The sequence below is a fragment of the Rhipicephalus microplus genome, unplaced genomic scaffold (assembly GCF_043290135.1).
Source record: "Rhipicephalus microplus isolate Deutch F79 unplaced genomic scaffold, USDA_Rmic scaffold_388, whole genome shotgun sequence".
NCBI classification, from domain to species: Eukaryota; Metazoa; Arthropoda; class Arachnida; order Ixodida; family Ixodidae; genus Rhipicephalus; species Rhipicephalus microplus.
Window position 1 is genome coordinate 10,001 of NW_027464952.1, and position 12,500 is coordinate 22,500.

The 12,500-nt window shown below is 60.8% G+C and overlaps 2 non-coding genes across 2 annotated transcripts; both read left to right on the plus strand.

Annotated features, from left to right (window-relative positions):
- Positions 1 to 7,742: 7,742 nt before the first annotated feature.
- On the plus strand, positions 7,743 to 9,557 carry LOC142794216 (small subunit ribosomal RNA). The gene has a single exon (XR_012892163.1). It is a non-coding gene; the product is annotated as a small subunit ribosomal RNA (ribosomal RNA).
- Positions 9,558 to 11,276: 1,719 nt separating this feature from the next.
- LOC142794221 (5.8S ribosomal RNA) lies at positions 11,277 to 11,429 on the plus strand. The gene has a single exon (XR_012892168.1). It is a non-coding gene; the product is annotated as a 5.8S ribosomal RNA (ribosomal RNA).
- Positions 11,430 to 12,500: the final 1,071 nt, after the last annotated feature.

Consider the following 12,500-nt stretch of genomic DNA (forward strand, 5'->3'; position numbering starts at 1 on the left):
GACGCGGTTTCGTGCCGCCCCGGCAGACGCGGTTTTCGCGCCGCCCCGGCTGACGCGGTTTCGTGCCGCCCCGGCAGACGCGGTTTTTTGCCGCCCCGGCTGACGCAGTTCGGACTTGGCACTTTTTGGCTGAGCCTTGCTGGCGGCCCACTCACTCGATCGCCATGTCTGTTTGCCACAGTTTTCCCGGTGGTGCCGCACCCGGGCTCGCCCCGGCAGACGCGTTTTTTTTTTCTTTCGCCCCGGCTGACGCAGTTTTCGCGCCGCCCCGGCAGACGCGGTTTTCGCGCCGCCCCGGCAGACGCGGTTTTTTGCGCCGCCCCGGCTGACGCAGTTCGGACTTGGCACTTTTTGGCTGAGCCTGGCTGGCGGCCCACTCACTCGATCGCCATGTCTGTTTGCCACAGTTTTCCCGGTGGTGCCGCACCCGGGCTCGCCCCGGCTGACGCAGTTTTCGCGCCGCCCCGGCTGACGCGGTTTCGTGCCGCCCCGGCAGACGCGGTTTTTTGCGCCGCCCCGGCTGACGCGGTTTTTTGCCGCCCCGGCTGACGCAGTTCGGACTTGGCACTTTTCGGCTGTGCCTGGCTGGCGGCCCACTCACTCGATCGCCATGTCTGTTTGCCACAGTTTTCCCGGTGGTGCCGCACCCGGGCTCGCCCCGGCAGACGCGTTTTTTTTTTTTTCTTTCGCCCCGGCTGACGCAGTTTTCGCGCCGCCCCGGCTGACGCGGTTTCGTGCCGCCCCGGCAGACGCGGTTTTTTGCGCCGCCCCGGCTGACGCGGTTTTTGCCGCCCCGGCTGACGCAGTTCGGACTTAGCACTTTTTGGCTGAGCCTGGCTGGTGGCCCACTCACTCGATCGCCATGTCTGTTAGCCACAGTTTTCCCGGTGGTGCCGCACCCGGGCTCGCCCCGGCTGACGCAGTTTTCGCGCCGCCCCGGCTGACGCGGTTTCGTGCCGCCCCGGCAGACGCGGTTTTCGCGCCGCCCCGGCTGACGCGGTTTTTGCCGCCCCGGCTGACGCAGTTCGGACTTAGCACTTTTCGGCTGTGCCTGGCTGGCGGCCCACTCACTCGATCGCCATGTCTGTTTGCCACAGTTTTCCCGGTGGTGCCGCACCCGGGCTCGCCCCGGCTGACGCAGTTTTCGCGCCGCCCCGGCTGACGCGGTTTCGTGCCGCCCCGGCAGACGCGGTTTTCGCGCCGCCCCGGCTGACGCGGTTTCGTGCCGCCCCGGCAGACGCGGTTTTTTGCCGCCCCAGCTGACGCAGTTCGGACTTAGCACTTTTTGGCTGAGCCTTGCTGGCGGCCCACTCACTCGATCGCCATGTCTGTTTGCCACAGTTTTCCCGGTGGTGCCGCACCCGGGCTCGCCCCGGCAGACGCGTTTTTTTTTTTCTTTCGCCCCGGCTGACGCAGTTTTCGCGCCGCCCCGGCAGACGCGGTTTCGTGCCGCCCCGGCAGACGCGGTTTTTTGCGCCGCCCCGGCTGACGCGGTTTTTTGCCGCCCCGGCTGACACGGTTCGGACTTTGCACTTTTCGGCTGTGCCTGGCTGGCGGCCCACTCACTCGATCGCCATGTCTGTTTGCCACAGTTTTCCCGGTGGTGCCGCACCCGGGCTCGCCCCGGCAGACGCGTTTTTTTTTTTTTTTTCTTTCGCCCCGGCTGACGCAGTTTTCGCGCCGCCCCGGCTGACGCGGTTTCGTGCCGCCCCGGCAGACGCGGTTTTTTGCGCCGCCCCGGCTGACGTGGTTTTTGCCGCCCCGGCTGACGCAGTTCGGACTTTGCACTTTTTGGCTGAGCCTGGCTGGCGGCCCACTCACTCGATCGCCATGTCTGTTTGCCACAGTTTTCCCGGTGGTGCCGCACCCGGGCTCGCCCCGGCAGACGCGTTTTTTTTTTTTCCTTCGCCCCGGCAGACGTGGTTCCCCCCCCCCCCCTCCGTCTTTCTTTTTGTTTTTTTTTTTCGCCGCGGCTGAAGTGGATTTTTCGGTGCCTCGACGCCCCGGTAGTCGCGGTTTTTCCGTTTCCGCACGGCCCCGGCTGACGCTGCTCGGTCACAGTCGCCTTTTGTGGTGATTGCAGACTTCTTGAGCGCGGGTGTTTTTTTTTTTTGTTGTTGTTGTTGTTTTATTACGCATTCGCTCCAGCAGACGCTGTTTAGACTTTTTGTTTCCTCTTTTATCCTGCGACGAGGTGACGAGGTTATTCGGTGCCCCGCCGCCCCGGCTGAAGTGATTTTTCCTGTCCCGTGCCGCCCCGGCTGACGCGGTTGGGACTTCGCGTTTGTTCGGCCGCCACGGGTTTTGGCGCACTCGCTCGGTTGCTTGTTGTTGCCACTTGTTGCGAACCCAGGTTTCTTGAGCGAGCGCGGGCGTTTTTTCTTCCTTTCTTTCTTTGTTCTATGTGTTAGCGAATCGGCCTTTAATATCACACGAGGACTCACAACCAACAATTTTCAGTTTGAAGTGTAAAAAATCTGCAGGTGTTGACGTAACTGACTTGCCCCGTACCCTTGAGTACATCCATGAAGTTCTCGTAGTACTACTAAATCGCATTATTCCAAGTGGAGAAATTCCCATAAACTTGCAAACCTCTACACGAAAATCGGTGCGCGTGATAAAGTTGAAAATTATCGTCCGATATCAAATGTGCCTTCTATAACACAAATTCTAGGAAAAAAAAAAAAAAAACACTTGTTCGCCGTTTTCTGCGCCGTGACTGGCAGCACTCCGGCGAAGCGAAACGGGGTCGATTCGAGCACGATATCGGCGTCTTTCGACGTGCTCGCCGGCGACCGTCGCACGAGTACGTCGCACGAGCGCGTCTGCCGGGGCGCCGTTTGCGAAGCCGACGCAAAAGTGGGAACCGCCGCTCGGATGATCGCCGCTTTCGGCAGAGTGAGTGTTGGCACTCCGGGGAAGCGAAACAGCGTGAATGCGCCCACGAAATCGGCGTATTTTGAAGTGCCCGCCGGCGACCGTCGCACGAGTACGGTAAACCGCGTCAGCCGGGGCGTAGTTCGGGACGCCGACGAAAAAGTGGGAAGCGCAACTCGGATCTTCGCCGTTTTTGCAGGAGTGAGTGGCGGCCCTCCTGCGAGACCAAGAAGCATCGATTCGTGCACGAATTCGGCGCCTTTCGACGTGATCGCCGGCGACCGTCGCTCGAGTAGGGCAAACCGCGTCTGCCGGGGCGGGCTTCGGGACGCCGATGCGAAAGTGGGAAACGCTGCTCGGATGTTCGCCGTTTTTGGCCGAGTGAGTGCTGGCACACGGGCGAAGCCAAACGGGGCCGATTACGGCACGATATCGGCGTCTTTCGACGTGCCCGCCGGCGACCGTCGCACGAGTACGGTAAACCGCGTCAGCCCGGGCGGAGTTCGGGACGCCGATGCGAAAGTGGAGAACGCCGCTCGGATCTTCGCCGTTTTTGGAGGAGTGAGTGGCGGCACTCCGGAGAAGCCAGGGAGCGCCAATTAGCGCACGATATCGGCGTCTTTCGACGCGCTCGCCGGCGACCGTCGCACGAGTAGGGCAAACCGCGTCTGCCGGGGCGGGGTTTACGACGCCGACGCAAAAGTGGGAACCGCCGCTCGGATGTTGGCCGTTTTTGGCAGAGTGAGTGCTGGCACTCCGGCGACGCGAAAGAGCGCGAATGCGCCCACGAAAGTGGCGTATTTGGACGTGCGTGACGGCGACCGCTGCAGGAGTACGAAAAACCACGTCAGCCGGGGCGAGCGACACACGGCGGTCTGGGTGCTTATCGCTGCTATTATAGGGGCACCCCGGCAGACGCAGAAAAAAAAAAAAAATTTTCGACCTTCTTTTTTGCTGGTCGAGCTCGGGTAACCCAGGTCGCAATGGGAGCCGCGCACGAAAGCGGCGTCGCGAGACGCGTTCGCGGTCGCTAGTCGCACGAGCTCGGCAACCGCGTCAGCCGGCGCGGAGTTCGGGATGCCGACGGCTAAGTGGGTACCGCTGCTCGGATGTTCGCCGTTTTTGGCCGAGTGAGTGCTGGCACTCCGGTGAAGCCAAGGAGCGCCAATTCGTGCACGATATCGGCGTCTTTCGACGTGCCCGCCGGCCACCGCCGCACGAGTACGGCAAACCGCGTCTGCCGGGGCGGGGTTCGCGACGCGTACGCAATAGTGGGAACCGTCGCTCGGATGTTCGTCGTCTTTGGCCGAGCGAGTGCTGGCACTCCGGCGAAGCGAAACGGGGCCGATTCGGGCACGATATCGGCGTATTTCGACGTGCTCGCCGGCGACCGTCGCACGAGTACGGCAAAGCGCGTCTGCCGGGGCGAGGTTTGCGACGCCGACGAAAAAGTGGGAAGCGCCGCTCGGATCTTCGCCGTTTTTGCAGGAGTGAGTGGCGGCCCTCCTGCGAGACCAAGAAGCATCGACTCGCGCACGATATCGGTGTCTTTCGACGTGCCCGCCGGCCACCGCCGCACGAGTACGGCAAACCGCGTATGCCGGGGCGGGGTTGGCGACGCCGACGCAAAAGTGGGAACCGCCACTAGGATGTTCGCCGTTTTTGGCAGAGTGAGTGCTGGCACTCCGGCGAAGCGAAAGAGCGCGAATGCGCCCACGAAAGTGGCGTGTTTGGACGTGCTTGACGACGACCACCGCAGGAAAACGAAAAACCACGTTAGCCGGGGCGAGCGACCCATGGCGGTCTGGGTGCTTATCGCTGCTATTATAGGGGCACCCCGGCAGACGCAAAAAAAAAAAAAAAAAATTTTTTCGACATTCTTTTTTGCTCGTCGACCTCGGGTGACCCAGGTCGCAGTGGGAGCCGCGCACGAAAGCGGCGTCGCGAGACGGCTTCGCGGTCGCTAGTCGCACGAGCTCGGCAACCGCGTCTGCCGGGGCGGAGTTCGGGACGCCGACGGCTAAGTGGGAACCGCCGCTCGGATGTTCGCCGTTTGTGGCCGAGTGAGTGCTGGCACTCCGGCGAAGCCAAACGGGGCCGATTCCGGCACGATATCGGCGTCTTTCTACGTGCTCGCCGGCGACCGTCGCACGAGTACGGCAAAGTGCGTCTGCCGGGGCGGGGTTTGCGACGCGTACGCAATAGTGAGAACCGTCGCTCGGATGTTCGTCGTCTTTCGCCGAGCCAGTGCTGGCAATCCGGCGAAGCCGAACGGAGCCGATTCGGGCACGATATCGGCGTCTTTCCACGTGCTCGCCGGCGACCGTCGCACGAGTACGGTAAACCGCGTCAGCCGGGGCGGAGTTCGGGACGCCGATGCGAAAGTGGGAAGCGCCGCTCGGATCTTCGCCGTTTTTGGAGGAGTCAGTGGCGGCACTCCGGTGAAGCCAAGGTGCGCCAATTCGCGCACGATATCGGCGTCTTTCGACGTGCCCGCCGGCCACCGTCGCACGAGTACGGCAAACCTCGTCTGCCGGGGCGGGGTTTGCGACGCCGACGCAAAAGTGGGAACCGCCGCTCGGATGTTCGCCGTTTTTGGCAGAGTGAGTGCTGGCACTCCGGCGAAGCGAAAGAGCGCGAATGCGCCCACGAAAGTGGCGTGTTTGGACGTGCTTGACGACGACCACCGCAGGAAAACGAAAAACCACGTCAGCCGGGGCGAGCGACCCATGGCGGTCTGGGTGCTTATCGCTGCTATTATAGGGGCACCCCGGCAGACGCAAAAAAAAAAAAAAAATTTTTTTCGACATTCTTTTTTGCTCGTCGACCTCGGGTGACCCAGGTCGCAGTGGGAGCCGCGCACGAAAGCGGCGTCGCGAGACGGCTTCGCGGTCGCTAGTCGCACGAGCTCGGCAACCGCGTCTGCCGGGGCGGAGTTCGGGACGCCGACGGCTAAGTGGGAACCGCCGCTCGGATGTTCGCCGTTTGTGGCCGAGTGAGTGCTGGCACTCCGGCGAAGCCAAACGGGGCCGATTCCGGCACGATATCGGCGTCTTTCTACGTGCTCGCCGGCGACCGTCGCACGAGTACGGCAAAGTGCGTCTGCCGGGGCGGGGTTTGCGACGCGTACGCAATAGTGAGAACCGTCGCTCGGATGTTCGTCGTCTTTCGCCGAGCCAGTGCTGGCACTCCGGCGAAGCCGAACGGAGCCGATTCGGGCACGATATCGGCGTCTTTCCACGTGCTCGCCGGCGACCGTCGCACGAGTACGGTAAACCGCGTCAGCCGGGGCGGAGTTCGGGACGCCGATGCGAAAGTGGGAAGCGCCGCTCGGATCTTCGCCGTTTTTGGAGGAGTCAGTGGCGGCACTCCGGTGAAGCCAAGGTGCGCCAATTCGCGCACGATATCGGCGTCTTTCGACGTGCCCGCCGGCCACCGTCGCACGAGTACGGCAAACCTCGTCTGCCGGGGCGGGGTTTGCGACGCCGACGCAAAAGTGGGAACCGCCGCTCGGATGTTCGCCGTTTTTGGCAGAGTGAGTGCTGGCACTCCGGCGAAGCGAAAGAGCGTGAATGCGCCCACGAAAGTAGCGTATTTGGACGTGCTTGACGGCGACCGCCGCAGGAGTACGAAAAACCACGTCAGCCGGGGCGAGCGACCCACGGCGGTCTGGGTGCTTATCGCTGCTATTATAGGGGCACCCCGGCAGACGCAGAAAGAAAAAAAAAAATGGGGACATGGCGTGCGTCACCGTGCGGCTTCGCAGCGTTGCCGAAGTCGCCGAGCCCTTCGACTGAGCCGAACGGCGGACAGGGAACGTTGGTCGGCCGTTCTAACCTGTCGGTGCCACGCCGAGACGTCGTTAAGGAAAACCGCGTCGTGGGCCTCTACGACGCCGTCGAGTCGTTGTACGTTTGGTGTCCAGCGTGTCGGCGGCGAGTAGCGGACACGTCGTTCACGACTTCGGTCTTTCGCAGTCGACGCGAACTTGCGGAGAGTCGTGGTGCCTCACGTTTTCGGCAGAAACCGCGGCGGAATTTTCCCGTGCGTGCGCGCACGACCTCGGTGCTGTGCCGTCAGCGTAGTGTTGCACAAACTCGTGGCCTACCCAAGGTGCGGTACGTTTGCGGCCGTATCCTCGGTGGGAATTTCGTGAGTAGGGTCGCAAATTCTACGACCTCGGCGGGTTTGAGAGCGACGTAGACTTGTGGCACGCTCAACATGCCACACGTTTCGGGGCACACCCGCGGTGAAATTTTCTCGAGTACGCTCGTATTAGGGCCCAAGGAGGTCTGGGTACTTATCGCTGCTATTATGTGGGGGTTCTCGTGAGCGGCGTACGCGAAAGCGACCGGGTGTCTGATATGCGGCGGGCTTCGGCCTCGTCAAGCGTGTCCTCGGGTCTGCTCCAGGGGAATCCACGGCAGTCGTCTGCAGCCTCATCCGCTTGATGCGTTAGGGGCTGGTTGTCGGACGGTGCCGTTTTACCACGATATCGAGGTGTGTTCCGTGTCGTCCTCGGGCGATTCAGATGCGAAAGCGCCGAAGACGCGGGCGTGACCCGTCGTCTGGCGGCTTTGCAGTCTCGGCTCCGTTGCTAGTTCCGGCCGGTCCACCGACAGTGCAGCGGGCTTGGGCAACCCGCACGGCGCGACCGAGTCGATGCAACGAAAAAGAGCGAGCATGAACGTGCTTCTTGCCGCACGGCTCCCACTCGTCTTTCGGGAAGGTTGTGCCGTAGCGAGCTCGAACGCCGTCATCTCGGAGTGCAAAATAAGCGTGTTGGGGCGCCTGAAGGTGGCCTCCGCCGCACACAGACTGCGTCCGGCCCGCCGAGGGCGAGGACGGACGCGCAGTCGAACGATTACCTGGTTGATCCTGCCAGTAATCATATGCTTGTCTCAAAGATTAAGCCATGCATGTCTAAGTACATGCCGAAATAAGGCGAAACCGCGAATGGCTCATTAAATCAGTTATGGTTCCTTAGATCGTTTCTTCCTACTTGGATAACTGTGGCAATTCTAGAGCTAATACATGCAGTGAGCCTGGAGCCCTTTGGGTAACGGGTGCTTTTATTAGACCAAGATCGATCGGGTTTCGGCCCGTATTGTGTGGTGACTCTGGATAACTTTGTGCTGATCGCATGGCCACGAGCCGGCGACGTTTCTTTCAAGTGTCTGCCTTATCAACTTTCGATGGTAGGTTACTTGCTTACCATGGTTGTTACGGGTAACGGAGAATCAGGGTTCGATTCCGGAGAGGGAGCCTGAGAAACGGCTACCACATCCAAGGAAGGCAGCAGGCGCGCAAATTACCCACTCCCGGCACGGGGAGGTAGTGACGAAAAATAACAATACGGGACTCTTTTGAGGCCCCGTAATTGAAATGAGTACACTCTAAATCCTTTAACGAGGATCAATTGGAGGGCAAGTCTGGTGCCAGCAGCCGCGGTAATTCCAGCTCCAATAGCGTATACTAAAGCTGCTGCGGTTAAAAAGCTCGTAGTTGGATCTCAGTTCCAGACGAGTAGTGCATCTACCCGATGCGACGGCTCGGACTGAACATCATGCCGGTTCTTTCTTGGTGCACTTCATTGTGTGCCTCGAGATGGCCGGTGCTTTTACTTTGAAAAAATTAGAGTGCTCAACGCAGGCGAGTCGCCTGAATAAACTTGCATGGAATAATAGAACAAGACCTCGTTTCTGTTCTGTTGGTTTTTGGAATACGAGGTAATGATTAAGAGGGACGGACGGGGGCATTCGTATTGCGGCGCTAGAGGTGAAATTCTTGGACCGTCGCAAGACGAACTACTGCGAAAGCATTTGCCAAGAATGTTTTCATTGATCAAGAACGAAAGTCAGAGGTTCGAAGGCGATCAGATACCGCCCTAGTTCTGACCATAAACGATGCCAACCAGCGATCCGCCTGAGTTACTCAAATGACTCGGCGGGCAGCTTCCGGGAAACCAAAGTATTTGGGTTCCGGGGGAAGTATGGTTGCAAAGCTGAAACTTAAAGGAATTGACGGAAGGGCACCACCAGGAGTGGAGCCTGCGGCTTAATTTGACTCAACACGGGAAAACTTACCCGGCCCGGACACTGGGAGGATTGACAGATTGAGAGCTCTTTCTTGATTCGGTGGATGGTGGTGCATGGCCGTTCTTAGTTGGTGGAGCGATTTGTCTGGTTAATTCCGATAACGAACGAGACTCTAGCCTATTAAATAGGTGCGGGGTTCCCAGCACCTTACAACCTTCTTAGAGGGACAAGCGGCTCCTAGCCGCACGAAACAGAGCAATAACAGGTCTGTGATGCCCTTAGATGTCCGGGGCCGCACGCGCGCTACACTGAAGGAAGCAGCGTGTCTTTATCCCTGTCTGAAAAGACTGGGTAACCCGTGGAACTTCTTTCGTGATTGGGATAGGGGCTTGCAATTGTTCCCCTTGAACGAGGAATTCCCAGTAAGCGCGAGTCATAAGCTCGCGTTGATTACGTCCCTGCCCTTTGTACACACCGCCCGTCGCTACTACCGATTGAATGATTTAGTGAGGTCTTCGGACCGATGTCCGGCGCGGCCTTTCGGTTGCGCCGGTCTGTTGGAAAGATGACCAAACTTGATCATTTAGAGGAAGTAAAAGTCGTAACAAGGTTTCCGTAGGTGAACCTGCGGAAGGATCATTAACGGATTGTGAAGGGTGAGCGCCTCAGCTGCGTCTGCGCCCGACACTTTCTGCCGCTGACCCCGTTTGGACGCGGGGTCGGCTTTTCCCCACGGGGCTGCCTGAATGTGGAGCGGCACCCCGTGACAAATTGTTGCGCCCAGCGGACGCCAACACCGCGACCTTGGACGGTCGGCCAGGTGGCGGACGCGGGTACAAACGGCGCAACGCACTCATAGGTCGGCTTTCGACCCGCCACTGCACCGTGGCTCGAAGCGCTCGAAATGCGCGACCCGACCGCTGCGGGACCGCCTAGTACTGTAAACAGGAGCGGCGGAGCGCGAACGGCGAGTCGTGGTTACGTCGGTAGAAGGCGAGGCTGCGCGTTCCCGAAACGCCAGCCGAGTGCCCTCCCGACCGTTCGAGCGTGCAAGAACGAGACCCGACAATCGCGCGGCGACTGCCAAGTACGAGAGGAACGGCACAAGCGTCGGCGGTCGGTCAAGGAACTGGCGATGTGACGGGTCCGCTGTGCACCAGTGCATACCGTCCCGCCGTCCGCGGCAAGCGCCTCCGCGTCCTCGGGTGACGGAGGCTGCCGGTCGGTTCTTGCAGGCGAGGGATCTCGCTGGCACCGGTTCGCGTTGACGCGCGGCCGGTCATGGCACGGCGATGCGACGGCCGAGGTGCGCAGTACTCGATGGAGGAACCGCACGCTCCGATGACCGTCCCGCCCTCCGCGGCGTATGCGTACCGACCGTAATGGTTGCAGCAGCGCCGGCCGGCTTTTGAATTCGCCACACGAAACACGGTGCGAGATCGCGGTTAGGGGAGCGTCGACGTTGCCAGGCGTTTTGCTTGCTGCCGAGGGAAAGGCGGCACGGCCACGTCGCGCTCGTCGCGATTAGCGGGTCTGCGCGCTTTGGGAAGGTGCCGCAACGACTTGCCGAAAGAGGAAGCACGGAAGAACGAGGGACTTGGACGTCCCGACAATTGAACGCACTTGCGGCCAGGCCCTTGCTGGCTTCGTTCTTCCGCCTCGAGTAGGCTCGTACGCGGCTCCGGCGCCGAAAGTGGTCCTTGGCACCGACTTCGGTGGACGTGGGAAGTGCCGCGCAAGTACGGCGCGCCTGGCTCCACCTGTTGGCTAAAGTAGGCAGCCGGATCGGCATTTTGGTGTGCGGTGGCAAACCGTGGATGCGAAAAAAGCTTGTGCGATTTCGTGGAACAAAAAGCGGGGGTCCCCCTTTTTATGCGGAGGAGACCGACCCGCCCGCCGTGGTGAACCGCGACGCCACGGTAAAAACGGGAGAGGCTTGTCGATGGGACCGTGCATCCCGCGCTCCACGGAGGCCGGGAGGCGGCCGCCCGAGGAAATGTGTAGCCGTCGAGGCCCGCATCTGCGTGCACTCTTATCCAAATGGGTGTACCGCAGGCATTTTCTGGTTAGGCGGGCCAATGAGAGCGAGCACACAACGATACCTACGGGTCCGGCTTGGAGAACCGGCTTCGACGCCTCCCGAGTATTTATAGAGGGGTGGACCACGAAAGCACTCGCAAGTAGCGGAAGCGAAACGCCGTCCGAAACACACCGTTTGCTCGATTTGCGGCAGCCGAAAAAGGCGCGGCAGAGTTTTGGAGTCCAAGCGTGCGCTGAAAAGCGCCCTTCTTGGCCACTGTTTGGCCGAGTGCCAGAAACGTTTGGTTTTGACTGTACGGAATTGAACAAACACTTTTTCACGACTCTAAGCGGTGGATCACTCGGTTCTCGGGTCGATGAAGAACGCAGCCAGCTGCGAGACTTGGTGTGAATTGCAGGACACACTGAGCACTGATTCTTTGAACGCACATTGCGGCCTTGGGTCTTCCCTTGGCTTCGTCTGTCTGAGGGTCGGATCACATATCAAGAGAGCCTTCGGCGCACAAGGGAACGTGAGCCGTCGACTCGTTTTGACCGCGTCGGCAACACGGACAGCACGCTGAACACCTCACAGCGAGCGCCAACAGCGGCCACTCAAGGGCGAGACGGTGGCGACCGTCGTGCCAGAGCCCAACCGAAACGGGGGCGACCGACTGCATTGAGGATGTGGCACCTCGTTGAGACCGCCGCAGGACTTCGAGTCGGAAGGAAGCCTGCAGGGAAAGTGCGGTCGAGGTTGCGTACTCCTCTCTGCGACCGGGCGCGCAAGAGCTGCGAGAGCCACGGACGCGCAACTTTAACGCACGGTAAACACGAGGAGCGAAAGCCGGCCAGCAAAGCTTCTCCAGCCGTGCGCAAAGTGCGCGAGATCGCAGCCTTGCGTTGCGCTTGTTGCCCTCGAAGTAAGCAGGGTGTCCCGTAGACCGGGCGCTCGAACACGCTGCGGGGCCGTGCCTCCTCCAGGCTTTGCCGCGCGAACAGGGAACGTTCGCGCGCAAAGCGCAGGGAGGTGAGGAGGCTGCGCCCGACGTTTGCGGTTCGCTGCGTACGCGGTTGATGCGGAGAGCACGGCGCGACGACTTGCCGCGAAGCGGAAAAAGTCTCCCGCACGAGTTGGCGAAACGTTGGCGAAGCTTAAGGCGTTCTCGTCGTAGTCCGCCGTCGGTCTAAGTGCTTCGCAGTTCCCGTCCCGTTCAAAAAACTGGGCCACTCCAGTTGGGGCGGGGGCGACGCTACACGAGACGATGCCTCTCGCCAGGCTGCGTGGCTGCCCTTGCGGCGGCGGCGACTGGCCTCGGCGGTGTTTGGGCTTTCGACACGGTCGTTTATCACGCAACTGCTCGGACGACGCACGCGCGCAGCGGAATGCCGCTTGCCAGCCTTGTGAAGATGTGACCCTGTACAGGGTTGCGGGCGCACTTGGTAGGGCGTCGTACTCGGTTCGCGATGGGTTTACGAACGTGTCCCGTCACTTCCACGTCACACCGGTTGTGCGCCGCACGCGTGCAGCGGGGAAGCCGATTGCCAGCCTTGTGAAGAAGTGGC